Below are 17,922 nucleotides of genomic sequence, written 5' to 3' on the forward strand. Positions count from 1 at the left end.
TCCATGGATGTCAGAGGGGAGCAGATGTGCAGCTCTGGGGAGTTCAGGGAACATCCCACGACAGAGGCTGAAGGCTCCAGTCTGTCTCCCCACCCTCCATGGGGCTCCAAGCCATTCTTCCAGCTCCATGGCTCTCCCTCTGTGCTGGACACGATGGATTTGAGGGTTTGGGGGTGTGGGGCAGCAACTCCCAAACTGATCCACTCCAAGCAGGTCCCATTCAAAGGCTTTGACTCAGTGCCAAGGGAAAATCCACTGTTACAAACCCTGATCTTTGATCAAAGACACAGCAAAGCAGGAACATGCATGAGCATGAGCAGTAGAAGATTAAGGCTTCATTAGGAACAATAACCCTTTAATGCCTCTCCCTTTCTTGACAGAGGTTTAAGAATTCACTAAGGGTCGGCAGGCTGTGAGCTCTTTTCACTGGCCAAACCAGGGCTGTGCTAGCCACCAGGTTGCTGTTGGTTTTTATTACAATCTGCTCCTGCTTCATAGAAAACAGATCAGGGAGAAGGAAGAAATTTGCCAAACTGAACAAAACATCCAGGCAGCAACTGGGAACAGCCCAACACCAACTGTGACCAACTGGTGTGGGTGCTGGGAGGCAGGAGCAGCCTCTTGATAAGGATAATGTGGTGTCTGTGGTGTCAGGTTATTTTTTTTTGTGGCACAGCACTGCTCGAGGAAGGGACACAAATGCAGTTCTCTGGGACTGCCCAAGAGAAATATTCCACAGTCTGGAAGTCACCATCTTTCTGTCATTGGCTTTCACACCTTTGTTGGGCTCTGCGTGGAGGTAACGGCCCTGGGATCTGCAAGTTGCCAAGGATGTTCTGCACTAGCCACAGGATGGGGCTGGTTCAGCCATGAACGTAGTGCCAGGAGGATATTGCTTTAGCTGGGACTGAAACCAGAGACTGGGTGCACTGAGAATGGCAGCAAAAGTGATGCCCAGAGAGCACAACCCTCCTGCAGGGTTTTGAGACTTTGGTCTCAAAAAGCCTCTAATTGTTTCTAACCAGGAATGAAAAACTTGCTTTCAGATGGTGAGGGCTGTACCAGTGCAGGGTCTCAGGTCTGAAGAAGCTCTTAGACTGAAAGGTGCCAATGCCACAAAAGCTCTTGCAGCCCCAGCATCTCATTGCAAAGCTCCCATGCCTGGGATGGAAGCTCCCTGGGACATCCCTGGACGTCCCTGCTGCAGGGAGATGGCAGCAGCCACAGCCACAGCATTGCTGGGATGAGCTGGAGGATCCAACACCACCTTTCCCAACAAATCACTCCAATGTTTAACTCAAGTTGGACATCAGCTAACATTGCCCCCCTGCTCCTGGTTATGAAGGTTGATTTTGTAGCTCATATTCCTCTTTCCCATTGGATGTTACAAGTGGTGTAGGAGACAATGAAGCAATAATTTTTTTCTCCAGGTGCTCTCCCCCTGTTGCATTCTCATCTCTTTCCTGTTCAGAGCTCTGCTCCCCAAAACCACCACCAAACCCAGACAGGCTTTGCTAATACCAGGAAAATGGCAGTACAGCAGTCTCCTCCTCCCACTCTGATTTAACTTCTCAAATCATTCTCCCAGTTGCAAATATTTTCTGGTTTGTAACAGCTGAGGTTCAAAAACAATAATATGTGCACAGATATAACATCTTTCTCTTGTTTGCTTTTATTCCACTGGAGAAACAGAGCTGATTCATTTATTCATTGCATATAAATTAACCAACTGTTTGACTCTCTTTTTTTAATTATTGTGTGGCAAAACAACCCACAGTTTTATTTTTACAAGTTTAACTCATTACTCATCCTCCTTAACCAGGAGATGTGAATACCAAGTGCTATTCATTTATTTATTCACCATTAATCTCTGGAATTTCTCATCCATGTCTTGTCACATTATTTCCGCTTCTCAATTTGATGTCTCAGACTTTTTCTTTCAGCCAAAGCAGGGCAGATCATTAGTGGTAAATAATAAACAGTTAAAGATAAAACTGCTTGTTTTCCAAAGTAGCTTTTTTCTTTAGCCAGAGTTTTCAAATGCCAAACAGCTGCTCCCATGATACAGAAACCTACTGGGGTTTATTCCCTGCTCAGAAGCCCTCCCATGTTACTCCAGAAGATCACCCAGAACCACTGTCACATCAGAAGCTCTGCCACTCATGGCACACCAACATTTTCCAGCAGATTTCCCTCATTCTCCTTTCCTTCCAAAGCTGCAAGCCCCTGCTCACCCTGCATCAAGGGTCCTAGACCAGGAATTGTCCCTGCTGGGGTGGCTGGGGTGGCACAGGGGGGTCCAGCAGGAAGCTCCTGGGGTAGAACCTCTGATCCACCACAGCAGAGAAGGGCTAAGGAACAGGAGGAGCTGCCTTTTACAAAGTATTGTGAAGATTTACAGCTTCATTTTCACTCGCTGCTGGTGTGGAAACAAGACCCTTCCAAACTTTGATAAAAAGAGCCAGAGAAAGGAACTGTTCCCATGCCTAAAGGGAGCCAGTGGTAAAGACTGATAGACTGGAACCCAGAAAAGTCTGGATCTGAGTTCAGACTCTGTCTCTATGGCATTGTCTCTTTTACACACCCCTCACTCTGCCTCCTGAGCACTGCAAAGTCCACAGCCATCTACCCCTGAGTTCAATCCCGACCCCAAAAGCTTCACCGAAAGAGACTTATTTCTGTTCTTCAAAAAATTTCCTCACTCCTCAAAGCACCATTTATTGCTGGTTTCAAAAAGAGGGTAGACTGAAAAGTTGCCAACAAGCTCTAAGAGGAATTGCTTAGCAAGTGTCTGCCAGGAGGTTCTGGCAGGGAATGCACTCAGTTCCCCTGGACCATGACCAGCCAGGAGCCCTCGTGATGGGGCAGAGCACATCAGCAGGGATAGGTGAGAAAATAATCCCAGCCCTTAAACCAAATGGGCTGGAACAGCAGCTGTCCCTGTGCTGGAAAACAAATGTAGCAGTGGGAAACCAGCAGTGGGGTAACTCTTGGCCCTGGGTGGTGTAGCACACTGTGTGTCCTCCTGGAGAGCTGCTCCAGCAGGAGCAAGGAGAGATTGCTGGAGGCAAATGAGGAACTGAAGGGTCTCTCCTATTTTTCCATAGCCCTTGTGCACCCCAAGTGAGGAGGGCACCTCTTACAGGTTGCACAGACAGAAGGGTGTCAGTGGAAATGCTTTACTGATCAGAGAGTGCAGGATTTGGAGGTATTTGCTAGGTGGTTGGTTAGCTAAGCCAAAAGCTCCCCTCATCTCCTACCAAGGACCCATCCCAACCCTTTCCTGCCTGTTCTTGCACAAGTCTCTTGCACAGGCTCACACTGTGAGTTCAGCACTGAACAAAGAAGATAACTCAAGTTCTGCATCACTGCTCAAGCTGCATCCCCAGACCCTTCCTCACTGCCTCCTGCCACTTTTCCCTCTCTCATTCCAAAGCTGCTGATACCCACAAGCAGGGAAGTGCTTCCTCACCCAGATACCTCATGTCTTGTATGAGCTGGAAGTTCCCTCTTCCTTTCCTGTGCAGATCACTCAGCAGCACCCAGGGTTGGCATTTCCTCCATGACCCCAGGTTTAAATGTCTCCATTGCTCACTGTCCTCAGGCACATTTATCCTCACCCATCTCCTCTGCCTCTCAGCTTCCATGATCCCACCCTCTGCACAGAGAAATCAGAGGGCAGAGGCATCTCTGGGTGCCTCCTTGCCATGCTGGGATCATCTGTGGGTCCTTCTTCACTAGCTAGACCTTCCCATTGACCTTCCCAAAGAGTGCAACTGTGGTGTTTGGCTGTTACATGGAATATTCCAGAGTGTTTTTTTGAAGTTGCCATTTCTGTGGGAATCTCATAGAATATGAGTTGGAAGGGACCCATCAGGATCATCCAGTTCAACTCCTGGACTTGTGAAGGGCATCCCAAGGATCACACCATGTGCCTGAGAGCATCATCCAAGTGGTTCTTGAACTTAGGTGCTGAGAGCACTCTGAACAATGGCTGCAGCCAGGGGACCCTGGAAATCCCCCAGGAGTGATGCACAAAGCACAGGGTAGGGAAAAGGCCCAGCTTTGGGGTTTGTGTTGTAGTCTGGAGCTGCTGATAGCAAGAAGGGCAAGTTCTGGTGTTTCCCAGTGTGGCAGGGATTGGTGTGGGATGTGCACAGGATGAGGTTTGCTGTGCAATTCCCACGGAGATGGGGATTTTAGTGTGAGTCAGAAGCTGCTTGGTGAAACTGTGGCCAGGTCTGGGAATCTTTGTGTCAGAGGAGCCCACTCAGACACTTGGTGTGAGGAAGCCTGGCAGCAGCACATATCCTGATTCCATTAATGTGAAGCAAGACCCAGGCTCCCCCCATGAAGCTGCTGCTGATGTTCTGTGTTCTCACCACATTTCCTACTGGATGCAATGTCTGAAAGATGCCAGGGTCTTGTGTCCTCACACTCCCCCCTCCCCTCCCATGCAGACAGAGTTGTCCCATGTCCCTCCTGGATGTGTGAGCTTTGTGATCCTCCCAGAGCAGCCCCAGATGCTTCCTCACAGCACTGGGGGGGCTGTGCTGTTCATTTGCACCCATCCATCCCCCATTTTTCTTCTCCAGGAAACCCTCAGCTGCTGGACTGGAGCAGGGGGAAAATGCAAGCTGGTGGATGGAGCCAGGGCACAGAAACCCCCTCGTGCCAGGAAAAGGGAACATGGTTTATTCTGAACTGACACCAGCTCAGCTGAGATGAAAATTAATAGCTCAGAGGGCGAGCAGAAATCAGCACTAAATAATTTCTTTTGCATTTTTGTTTCAGTGCATCCCTGGGGGGGGGAACTGCCTGAGAGAGGAGCCCTCGTGGGATTGGAGAATCTGGATCAGCACTGGCTGGAAATTTCAGCTGAAGCCCAAAAAGACAGAAAACGGAACCTGATTCTGCTGTTTCAGTTAATGAAGCTCTCTAGGGTTCATTCTGAAATGACCCAATGTGAAGCTCAAATATCCAAACAGAATATAGGTTGTAATGCCCCTGCTCAAAGGATATTTTAATTCTGTGCCTACCGGAGTGGTTCTGAGGATTAATGGGTAAAGGGAACAAGGTAGGAAAGAAACCTGCTTAATTAGAGGACCAAGAGTGTCATGAAAAAAAGGAACTGAAGAGCCTTTATCTCAATAACCTCATTTGTGCCATGAGATTTACAGGGATGGGGCAGGACAACTATTGAGAAGTGATGGAAGGTACAGAGGGACTTGGCAAGAGGTGCTGGAGGCTGGCTGGGCTCTGCTTTCTGCACACACACACACAGATGTGTGACAGATAAAGCTGTGAATTAATCCTAGATATATACTGGAAGTAATAAAAGAAGAACAGGGCTACAAAGGAGGCAGAAGGACAGGGAGTTTAGATGGTTAACCTCTTTCCTGAGCTCCCACTGAGCTTGCAATGAAGTCCTACAAAAAACAATTTCCCAGAGCAATGTCTGTCTTGTCCAAAGATTTTTGAAGGGGAAAAAAATATTCAAAGGCAGCTAGCCAGCCAGTTTTGTTACTGGATAAGGCAACTGTCTCAGTAACAGGATGTTAGGGCAGGATTTCTTTAGAGCCTGTGTCTCAGGAAGCCCTTTTCTTTCCTCTTGGATCAAAGGAAATCTGTGTCTCAGGGAAGGAGCAGCTTTCCCTCCCCAGTCCCCAGAGCAGGCTGTGTACGTGTCTGCTGCTCACACTCAGGATGCTTCTGCCTGGCTTCCAAACTCCATCGGATGGAAAAATGGATAATTACAGAGAGAAAGGGAAGAAGGAGAAGGGGTGGAGGATTTCTGCAAATATGATTAAATCACAGGGGGGCTGGGAAGCTCTTTCCCACTCTGTGCAGACTGCAGGGCTCCAGCAGGTAAGAACCAGCCCTGGTGCTGAGTACGTGTGGGGAGGATTCAGTCTGGGAGGTGCAGCACCCAGGCAGCATCCCCCACTGCTCAGCTCATCATAGAATCATAGAATCATAGAATAGGCTGGGTTGGAAGGGACCTCAGAGATCATCGAGTCCAACCCTTGAACAACTACCACCACAGTCACCAGACCATGGCACTGAGTGCCACATCGAGTCGCTTTTTAAATGTCTCCAGGGACGAAGAGTCCACCACCTCCCCAGGCAGCCCGTTCCAATGTCTGATCACCCTTTCCGTGAAAAAATTCTTTCTAATATCCAATCTGAACTTCCCCCGGCACAATTTAAGACCATGCCCTCTTGTCTTGCTGAGAGTTGCCTGGGAAAAGAGCCCAACCCCCCCCTGGCTCCAACCTCCTTTCAGGGAGTTGGAGAGGGTGATGAGGTCTCCCCTGAGCCTCCTCTTCTTCAGGCTGAACAGCCCCAGCTCCCTCAGCCTCTCCTCATAGGATCTGTGCTCCAGTCCCTTCACCAGCCTAGTTGCCCTCCTTTGGACCTGTTCGAGGACCTCAATCTCCTTCCTGAGCTGAGGGGCCCAGAACTGGACACAGGACTCAAGCTGTGGCCTCCCCAGGGCTGAGCACAGGGGCAGAATCCCTTCCCTGGACCTGCTGGCCACGCTGTTCCTGAGCCAGCCCAGGATGCCATTGGCCTTCTTCATCAGTGAGGAAGGGGGTAAACTGAGGCACAGGCTGTGTCAGAGGTGCACCCTGACTGACAGGGAGGCCCAGCCAGTCTCTCAGAGCAACCTCTGCAGGGATAATGGGAAGAGAATCAGCTGCTCCCAGCCCCACACCAGGTCACCAAACCCACCCCTGCCCCAGCACCACTGGTGTGGAGTTGGGGGTCACCCTGTCCAAGGGCCCCAGAGCACCTCAGGCTCCTCAGCACCCACTGCTGACTTCTCTTTTAGAAAGTTTCTTAGCAGGGAAGGAACACAGAAATGCCAATCACCTCCCCTATTGGAACACTTATTGAAATGTTTCTCCAATCTGTCAAATTATTCAGTGCTTGTTAATTCTACAGAGCAGAATCTGTTCCCCATCACATGCTCAGGCCACTGAGATGAGAAAATGGGTCCTGTCATGGTCTGGACTAATGAAGCCTTAAAAATCCTGTCTGCCTACATCTTTTGTCAGAAAATAATTCACCTTCATATTTTGACTAATTACAGGGGTTCAGAGAGGCTGAACTGGCCCTGCTCCAGCTCTGGGCAATAACTGAGACTTGGGAGAAGGGACCCAACCCCACTTCACGTCTGCCTTGGGGTGAGACCCTCAGAAGGGGAGAACCCCTTTGGGTTGGATGCTGTGTCCCTGATACCAGATGGGCATCTCCAGGCGTGGATATTAGGATGCAGATAGCAGGGAAATGTATTTGTTTCTTTAGCTGCTTTCTTAACTCTTTCTAGGATTTATGAGCTGACACAAAATACACTCACACACTAGCAATTTTCCACTTAAAAAGATGAAAATAGAGAACAGTTAGATGGTAAATAAACATCTACCTTAAATTTAAAAATTACTTAAGCAGAGAAAATCATGACTCAGATCAAAATCATTATTTTTTTCCTAGCTCAGTAGCTGGCTATCCAGCTTCCCAGGCTATATATATACATTTATAGGAAGCATGCCAGTCACCAAGGAGAAACAATATCATATTGACTGAAGAGATCAATCACACTGCCAGAACAGTGCAGAAATGAACAGGGAGAACTGGAAGCCTCAGGAGAGAAAGTTGTGAGCAACTCTACAGCTTGAACTACATTCCCACCAGCCCCACTTCAAAATAAGAGAAGCTGGCAAGCAAGTAGCAGAGAGGCCTCAGAAGGTACCCTGCTTCAGAGAGCTCACCTCACTGTTAAAGGCAGAAAAAAATTCACATTATTCTCTCCTCAGCCTCCTGCTTCAGCAGGGAGAGGGCTCCAAGCTGATGGCTTCCACCAGGCAAGCAAGTTGTGAATCCCTGTGCAGGAACCTGAGTGTCCTGAGGTTGAGTCTTTTGAGATTTGGGCATCAAACACAACAATTTCCACTGGTTCCATCCTGCAGAAGGCTGAGCAGCACCAGGCTCCCAAACCCCACTCCAGCCACCCCCTGCCATGCTGCTCTCACCGCCAGTTCCAATCAGATATATTGGATATATAAACATATATCTATATATATCAGATATTTATCAGCTTCCAGAACCTGGGAGCTGGGTTACCCAGCTCACACACACGTCTGGGGTGAATGCTCCAAGCCTGGCTCAGCATTCAGGAGAGGCAAAGAGCAAGGAGTGATCTGGGCTGGGTGCTGGGTCACTCCTCACCCTGCCAGCCACATTCAGGCTTTGTCTGGCAGCACTGGGGACGTGGGGACCTCTACAAGGACCTGCCCAGCCAGCACAGCCCCTAAGCCTTGCAAGAGGCAGAGAGGAAGGGGGAAAGCGTTTTGTTTAGCAAAGAACCATGATAAATGTCCTTGTCTCTGCAGCTTGATTATCCTGGTGACAATGATTTGTCACTGCAGGATCCTGGGGTGGAATCTCTGAGAGGCCAAATGAATTGTTTTGTGCCTCTGATGGGGAGGTGGGCTCAGAGCTTCCTTCTCCCCTCCCTTGCCCAGCCCTGGCTCTGCCATCACCAGAGGATGCTCAGCCCAGTGAGAGGCAAGGAGATGCTGCCTTCCTCCAGTCCTTGTCCCTTTCTTCATGGAAAGCTGATTTTACAGGCAGGAGCAGGGGAAAAAAACAGGAAGAAGGAAAAAATAGCCTGTTCTGGGGATTGCCATGGTGGTTCACAGCGGAGGAAAGGCCTTCAAGACCTCAGTTTCTCACCTTGAAAGGCTGAGCCTTCAGGCTGGGGGAGGCAGAGGAGCCAGAACCTTCTGCACCCAGAGACTCAGGGGCTGGGGGGACCCCAGGGAGGGGACAGGGCAGCACAGCAGAGCAGTGTTAGTGATTCTGCTGCCCCCAGTTCTCAATCAATCTCCTGGGTTTCCAGCACATTACTCTGTGCCTCAGTCTCCCCAGCTGTAACCCAAGGCTTGGTGACATTTCCTTCCTCCCACACGGTCCCAGGGCTCTGGTCACCCTCCAGCTCCCTGGGGGCAGCAAAAAGCAAAGAGCAGCCTGGTAAGGTTTGCCCTGAAGTGAGGATGCTCTTCCCTTAGTTGGGGGCTGAAATCTCCATCTGAAGGAGCCAGTTCTGCCAGGAATCAGGATGTCCCAACGATGCACAGCAAATTTTTGCAGGCAAATATTCACTCTGGCAATGGATAATATCCACTCCCAGCCAGGGATCAGAAATGATACCTCGGGCTCATCTGAGCGATCAGAGCTCAGCAGCAGAGCTCAGGTTTTTGAATACTACAGACTGCAAACATGATTCAAACACAAGGAAGGAATGAGCTGGAAGAAATTACAATCCAGAGCAAATTCCAGCTACAAGAGAAATTGTTGGTGTGAATTCTGCACCATCCCCAGGGCTGGCAGATCACCAAAGCCCTGAGTGGTCTGTGCTGGCTGGGAAGAAAGTACCCAACCAGGATTTCTCCTCAGTATTTATAATATTTGGCTTTCCCTTCCTGTTTTTGTCACCCACCAGCTGAATTATTGCAAGAAAGGGTTTTAATGTTTTAGATGAGGGTCACAGGCTGCTGGAAATATGCAGAGTAGGAAATATGCAGAGATATCCATGGCTCTGGAGCAGCCACTGCTGAAATCCCTCCTTGTCCAGGTGGGGAAATTCCCCCCTCCATTGCCCCTCCAGCCTGGACATAGTTCAGCTGCCATTTTAATAAGAAACATGTTTTAGTAGGACACAGGGAGAGCTTTTCAGCAGATTTGGGTTTTGTTTTGTTTTCTGATGGAATTAAAGGAAAAAAAAAAACCAGCAAGAAATAAGTTTTGAAAGTGTGTGTTAGTTCTCCTCCAGACCAGTGGGAATTTCTGTCTGTTGGAAAATTGACTTCTCCACTCCCACAGCTCATCAAAATCATTCACTTTCAATCCAACACATGGCTTGGTTGGGGGTTTTGTTTGATTTGTTTTTGGAAAAGCCTGGGTCTCAACAAAAATTCAGCTGCAAATATCCAAGGAAATATTATGAAAGGGAGAGTGAAGGAGTGTTTTGGGGCTTGTTTTCCACAGAGGCAAGAAAAAAATCCAGTATTGCAAATAACACTTTGGTAGAGTCCAATCTTCTCTGGCTCTCAAGCTGCTCCCTGATGCAATTCCAGGTTCCAGCATCCACCTCAGCACTGAGTGCAGGGGACTGGCCCCAGCTCAGCAAGTTCTCAGCCACATGTGCCATCATCAGATTGATTTTCCTGGCTGGACACCATGGGTTAAGCTACCTGCTGAACCAAGGTCTCTGTGCTTTACCCTCTGGTTTGGCTCAGGCAAATCCCTTCCTCTCACCACCTCAAAATCCACACTCGCCAGGAAACGTGACTTGAACAAAGACCTTGGGGTTTGGGTCCGTGGGAGCTTGGAGTGCTCAGGACTTCTGCAGGTCTCTAGAAAGGTCCTGGCTCCTCTCTGCACACACAGAACCTCTCAGCATCTCCATCTGAAGAGGAGGAGCCTGGGAGGAACCCCAGGAGGGCAACGAGCAGCGAGCGAGCTATGGAGGGGTGGGAGCAGTCGAGGAGCTGCAGGGACCTGGGTTATCCAGGAGAGGAGGAAGGTGAGGTGGGGTGGATCGTGGGGAAGCATTTCCAGAATCACTGTTGGCTCCAGGTAGCCATAGGCAGAGGTTGCATTTCTGCAGGCAGTGGGCAGAAAAGTGGTAAAACTTTCACTTTAAGCTTCCTTCTGTGACCTGAGGACCATTCCCTCCCCAGCTCCTTCACTTTCCTCACACGAGCACTGTCCCCATGACTGTCACTTGCAGCAGGACACATCTCTAATGTCTGTGTCCAGCTGGGCTGAGTTCTCCTGAATTTCAGCAGCTCCTCAGCAAATTGTCAGCAGGAGTAGCCACATCCTCCTGTCTGCAAACAGTGTATCTATGGGGATGCTTCCCTGACTCTTTGTCAACAACTCCAAAATAAATCATTAATGAGATCTGGAGGAATAAACATTAAACATGTGTCAATAATTATCTTATTTATCCATCCACACATTTCCTCATCCTCTTTTTGCCTCCCTAAGAGTGACGTGCAGGACACTGCACATCGTGTCCTACTAGATGGAAGGCATGTCAGGCTTAACCTGGTGCACTTTGAAAATGGTACAGAATTAATTTCCTGTAGGTTGGCTGGGTGCAGAACGAGCCTGCCTGGAATGCAAAGCAGCCTCGAGTTTGCACGGAGAACCAAGGAGTCTGGGTGGAAAGCAATGATCAATTGAATTTCTTTTTAAATCAGGTTGAAAAAATATTACTCAGTACAGAGAGATCATTAGCTTGAGCAATCAGGAGAGCAGTGCAAGGAGCCACTTTTCCACGCCTAAACCACACAGTTTTGCTAAGCCCTCCCTGGGAAAGAAGTGGCTACAGCAAATACATCCAGTAGGGATTGATATGAAACTTGAAGAGTGTGGTTTGGCTCCTCTGGCAGAGCTCAAGCTGCTTTCTGATCCCAAATGCTCTATGTGTTGCTATAGAAATACCATAAAGCTCTGCTGAGCCTTGCAGCACACACCTCCCCTGCACCCAGGTGTTTTGCAGCCATGGAACTGGCATCTCCTGGCATCTCCTGGCATCTCCTGGCATCTCCTGGCATCTCCCAACATCTCTGCCAGCCCCTGCCCTCCCCTCCTGGGCTCTGCCTGCCCCCCAGCAGCCTCCAGACATCACTCCCTTGCTTTTCCTCAAACAAGCCACAAAAACTCCTGCCTTGCTCACCCTGGCAGGAAACTCTCCACTTTTACTGGTCTGCAATATGTGCTGGGCATGATTCAGCCCTGCTTAGTGACATATTTAAGGTCCCATTATTATTACTTATTATGAGATCTCCCAATCACTCCCTGTGCACAGCCAGTGCTTTATGTGCCTGGGACTGGGGCTGAGTTCTCCCTTCCCAGCTGTGCAGGCAATCAACATCCCAACCTCCCAGCACATGACATATTGGACCTGAAAACTGCATGATAATGTGACAGCAGCTTTTGATCACATAATTCCCAGCATTTAGCATTTCCAATTTTTTTCTCTCCTCTCCAGACCCACGGAATTGCACTCAGCTCTGGGGCCCCTTGCTTAGCTTGCAAGAAGGAAAAATAAAGCAGTGCCATGAAAAAGAGTAAGTCCAAAGCTCCCTACACCCCTAAAACATGTGATGTATTTCCTACATCACTTTAGGAGAATTCACAATGTAAGTTATGAGCCAGGGAGGGTCCATTACCCCTGCCAGGGCTTGATTTTCAGCAAGCACTACTGTGGCTGGAGCTCTTGCTAGGAGGAAGAGACCCCAAAATGAGGTGAATGAATGATCCCAAAATGAGGTGAGTGAATGATCCCACATGAATCCAGATGTGTGTGAATCCTCTGAGCACACCTGCTCCCTGGGGAACCTGGAGCAGGGATCTGGCAGTGGGCTGGATTGCCCTGGGGAGTTGTAGGACACCAGAGGGGAAATGATCTTTATAGGAACAGTGAAAATAATCTGAGTGGTGACAGCTAATGATAAGCAAGACATAGGAAGTCAGAATAACTCCACATCCCAGACCAGTTGTGGGTCAGAAAGGATTAAGAAAGTGGAAAACAGATTGTTTTCCATCCGTTTGCTGCTGATGAAGTGTAGCCCCTCTCTGATGCAGCAATGATCTAGATGGATCTTAGATTCAATCTAATTTGGCAGCTCTTACGTTCTCAAGTGGGATCTTCAGAAAGTTTGGAAAAATACAATCTTGGAACTGTTGAATTTTCCCCCTGTCTCATTACCTGCTCAGGGAAGGTTGCTGCTTCCCTTAGATTCTGGGCAGCTCACAAATATTCAGTGTGACTTTACCATCCCCTTTGACTCTCATTATATCAGGATGCAAGTTCTTCATCTGTGCTTTGCCCCTAAGTAAGAAGGTCACTGAGCAGCTAATAAGCTTCTATAAAACTCAATTAATGGTCAGCTGAGATGATCCCTTCTCATCCTTCTTGGTTTTGCCCTTGCTGGAACTAGAAGAAACACTTGCTCACATGATTTTTCAAAATAAGTGCTCCCACTACAGCTTCACCTTGTTTGTAAAATGGTATCTCCCAGAGGCAGGAAGACACAGGTTATTAAAATGAACTCTTCCTTAGAACCACGTGGAGTGTGTTGGTTCCCAGGATGTGGAAGGGAGAAGCAGAGATCTCCATGGCCATGTGTCAGCTTGAGACCTCATCAGAACCACCCGGAGACTGTGATCTAGCTGGGGTTATGTCTGCTCCGTGCCTCAGTTTCCCCAGTTATCCTGCTGAACAGACAAGATCATCAGCCTTCCCTTAATGCTGAAGTTACAAGCACTGGTTTGTAGTTGGGGCTTTTGCTAAACCCCAGAAACAGCACATTGCAGTGTGGAAGTGTGGCCTGGAGCAGTACAAAAATGTTGCTGTGATTCCTTTGGTTCCAAAGAACAAAATCAAACTAAATGCAGAAAGAAGTGGTAGCCAGACATGCAACGACTGAGCAATAGGAAAAAAATAGAGTAAAATGAGTATAACTGGATAGAAAACAGTACATTTTTTATTAAATCACAGTATTGGTACCAATTCTGCACCTGAGAAGAAAGGACAAGAGGATTTGATGCTAGGATTTAAAAAGAAAAAAAAATTGACAAAAGTATTAATTCAAACAATTAATTTTTTTCCATTATGAATAAGTCAGTGGCTTAATGTGCAACTTAATTTCCCTAGAGATAAAGGAAAAAGTCTTGGAAACATTGCTGTTCTCTTAAGCTTTAAAATAAAAAATCTGATCCTGTTTGAATTGGTTTTGTCTTCCCATCACAGTCAAAAAATATCTGTGCAGTCTCCAGCTATATCACTTGTTTCTGCATCTGGTTAAACCCTGTCCTTCAGAGAGCCAGCATCCCTGTTCCATGTCTGCTTTTGCTGTAACTCTCCTCTACACAAGTTAAAAACTGATTAATGGACTTTCTTCCAGTGAAATCTATTGAATGCTCTAATTAAAAAATAAATTGCTACCTGAGGAATTCCCTCCGAATCAATTGCCCTTAGTAATGTTGGTTACAATTGCTCTGACCAAAATTAAAAGAAAAAGAGATCAGCAGTATAAAAAAAAAAAATCTAATTATTGTTAAGGTAAATATAGACAGCTGGGAAATGCAGAAAGTTCAGGAGAACTTCTGTAAGAAGACATTAGGAGAGCAAGAAGTGTGTGATGTAGTGAGAGGATTTTCTGTGGCTGCCAGATGTGAGAACCATAAATCTTCCAACCTCTCTGCTCTCGAGGTGTCCCAGCTCCAGGTTGGTCCGGGGCCTTACAGAAAGGCAGAGAAACCTCAGTCACACCATTTCCACACTCAAGTTCTGGGGCCAGACGTGTGATTCCTGCAGTCTGTGGTTTAGGCACCCAGAAGTTCCTCTGCACAGACACCACAGGGTGCCCTGCTCACACCTGGGTGCCTGCATCCCTTCAGCTGGCACAGGATGTCCTTGGGGTTACAGATTGCCTGCCTTGGATGGACTGTGGGATGCTACAGCCCCAAACACCCCCAGAGTTGAGCTCTGAGCACAGAGCAGATGCTGGGGGTGATGTCCCAGCAGAGCAGCCCAGAGGCACCTGAGCTGGAACTTAATGGATTGATTTCTCCCCTTGAGCCTGAATATGATCTAATCACAGGGACAGTCTGTGCTGATGCCCAGTTCCAAGCCTTGAATTCCTCCCACACCAAAATGAGAGCAGCTCACCAGAGAGCAAGCAGTAGCTCAGGGGAGGGAGATGGTGCTGGTGGGGGGCTCAGGTGATGCACCAGAACTAATAACTTGCTTATTAGAGTCCCTTTGAAGGATGTCACGCTTATCCTGTATAATCCCTTGCAAAGAACTTCTTTGCTTTGGATTTTTGCTGAAATCCGTGAATCAGGGCTTTTGTGGACTTTCCTGTGGTCAGGGCTATTTGGACATGCCAGGAGGAGAAGGTATTTTGTGTGAGGGTGGCAGATTGGGGAATATCACAAGAGCAACTCCACCTGAGAGCCTCATGGCCTTGCCATGGGGATCTCCCCTGTGCTCCTCCAAGGGGTGCAACTGCCCAGCTATGGTGACAGTAAGGTCCCTACACACAGCTTTGAGAACCTTGTAATACAAGCAGCAGAGGAACCTTGGATCAAGGTGGTTATAACCAGGAGGAGAACCTGGGCTTCAGTTTTTTCATCAGCTCATGACACACACGATGCTCAACCCAATGCAGCGCTACAGGCTGGGCACAGAGTGGTTGGAGAGCAGCCAGGCAGAAAGGGAGCTGGGAGTCTGGATTGCCAGGAAGCTGAAGAGGAGCCAGCAGTGTGCCCAGGTGGCCAAGAAGGCCAATGGCATCCTGGGCTGGCTCAGGAACAGCGTGGCCAGCAGGTCCAGGGAAGGGATTCTGCCCCTGTGCTCAGCCCTGGGGAGGCCACAGCTTGAGTCCTGTGTCCAGTTCTGGGCCCCTCAGCTCAGGAAGGAGATTGAGGTGCTGGAGCAGGTCCAGAGAAGAGCAAGGAGGCTGGGAAGGGATCCAGCAGAATTCCTGTGAGGAAGGGCTGAGGGAGCTGGGGGTGTTGAGGCTGGAGAAGAGGAGGCTCAGGGGAGACCTCATCACTCTCTCCAACTCCCTGAAAGGAGGTTGGAGCCAGGGGGGAGTTGGTCTCTTTTCCCAGACGACTTTCAACAAGACAAGAGGACACAGTCTTAAGTTGTGCCAGGGGAGATTTAGGTTAGATATTAGAAAGAATTTCTTTCTGGAGAGGGTGATCAGACATTGGAATGGGCTGCCCGGTGAGGTGGTGGACTCTCCATCCCTGGAGACATTTAAAAAGAGCCTGGATGTGGCACTCAGTGCCATGGGCTGGGAACCGCACCGGTGGGTCAAGGGTTGGACTTGATGATCTCTGAGGTCCTTTCCAACCCAGCTAATTCTATGATTCTATGATTCTATGACTTTGCAAGACCTGGGTGAGGCAGCCCAGTGAGCCCGTGCTCCTCCACTGGTGTAGGGTGTATCCAGTTATTTATTTGAATCAAGCTGAGACCCTGGAATGAAGATGCACCATAAGACATGGCCTGTGGCCCTAAGCTCCTGATTCCTTCCCTCCTCTGGTCTCTGACTTCAGTGCTGTCACTCCTGATTTGCACTGCTGTGAACAGAAAAAGATTCCCATTCAAGACTCAATAAATATTTATGTCCCTGGAAAGACCAGGGACCAATTAACTCTTGAAAGGAAAATCTGTTTTGGAAATGAAGCGAACAGTCACTAGCCTGGAGAGGAACAGGGTTTTGAAAGGAACTCTCAATTTTTGATTGAATATCCAAGGGATCAGACAGAGCTTCCAATAAAACAGTCTCCAGTGTATTCGTCCCATCAATCGATTCAGTGTTCACCATTCTAAGTGCTGTTTAGACTTAATTAAATTGTGATGGTTTCTGAATAAGAGAGAACTGACTGTTCAGTGTGCTTCCCTGATTCATTTATTTCTACAGTAATCAGGCAGCAAATATACAGATTGCTCATGCATTCCTTCTTCATTAGCAGAGTCCCTGGGAATTCCCTGTATCCCCTGGGGTCCTGCAGCAGCAGTTCAGAGGCAATAAGCAAAAGCAGAAGCTCCTACCCTGCCAGGCTCAGGGATGGTTCTGGGACCAGTCTGCTCTCCTCCTTAGGAAGCATTTGTCGAGCAAGACCTTTGCAGAGTGCTGTTTGGGAATAAATAACTCAGCTTCTGGGGAACTGTGCAAACCAGGAGCATCCCAGCTCCCACTGAGACCTTCTTAGTTCATGCCGTGCCTTATGTCACTGAGAGAAGACACACAGCAGCAAATACAGTGGGCTTTTCCCTGAAATTTGTTTTTCCTTAAAAAGAAACAAAGGAAAAGGCTTCAGTCTGGCCCGATACTAGACAAGACTTTGAGCTGAAGCCAGGGCAGCCCCACACCAGTCACCTGCACTCTCAAACCTCCCTCCAGTCAGGCCAAATCCCACAGAACACCCTCAAGAAAAAACCACCATCCCCCAGTGCCACAAACCAGCCCCTTCTCCCACCCCGTTCTGCAATGCTAAGGCCTCTGGAGAGGAGACCAGAAATCATAAACCCCCCCATATCCATCAGAGAAACAAAATCCACCCAGAGAGGTGGGAATGTCTGGATGGGGAAAAGCTTCTCAGCCAGGGAAAAAAGTTTCCAGGCAAGAGGGAAATGAGAGCAGCTCGGGGGCCAGGTCCAACCCCACTGCTCTGAACTGCTGTCTCCATACACTCACCAAATAACAAACCAGTGGTTTTTGTCTGCCCATCCACCTGAAGCAGAGTGCAAATGGGAGCTGAGTTTCCCTCTAACAAAACCTGGGGGCTGCAAACATGACATGAGCCCTCTGGGGAAATTTCCACTTATCTTACACTCTTCTTACCCTTGGAAATGGGACCTTTCCCAGGGCCACGGTGAGGTCAAAGCCAACTGCTTGATTTTATTTATTTCACTTTATTTTTTTTTCACTATTATTATTTTACTTTTCCTTCACTGTGAAAACACTTTGTTAACTTGTGCAGTATAATCCTTCCAGAATCCAGCCAATGGTGCAGGATGGGGCAAGGATTTTTCCACTGGGATAATTCTGCTGCTGCAAAGTGCCTGTTGTAGGCAATCAGAGTTTTCCATGGCCATTTCTCAGAGGAGTTTTCAAGGTGATGTGACTCTGGGGGAAGTTTCTAGAAAAACAAGAAAAAACTGTTTCCAAGTGGGAAGGAGAGAAAACAGACAAAAAAACAGCACTGCAAAGTGGCTTAGTGTTTAATGATCTCTTTCCTCAAGGACACATTAATGAATTTTCTCCATGTGTGACAAAAACATGCTGAGCAAAACTCACAGCCCAGCCCAGTTTCCAAGAC

General features: G+C 48.3%; 1 protein-coding gene across 1 annotated transcript in view; it reads right to left on the bottom strand.

The window, feature by feature from the left end:
• LOC139788327 (acid-sensing ion channel 2-like) overlaps positions 1-17,922 on the bottom strand; it is a 489,262-nt gene that overhangs the window by 195,452 nt on the left and 275,888 nt on the right. The gene's annotated exons all lie outside the window — the stretch shown is intronic.

Source organism: Heliangelus exortis, chromosome 29, assembly GCF_036169615.1.
Source record: "Heliangelus exortis chromosome 29, bHelExo1.hap1, whole genome shotgun sequence".
NCBI classification, from domain to species: domain Eukaryota; kingdom Metazoa; phylum Chordata; class Aves; order Apodiformes; family Trochilidae; genus Heliangelus; species Heliangelus exortis.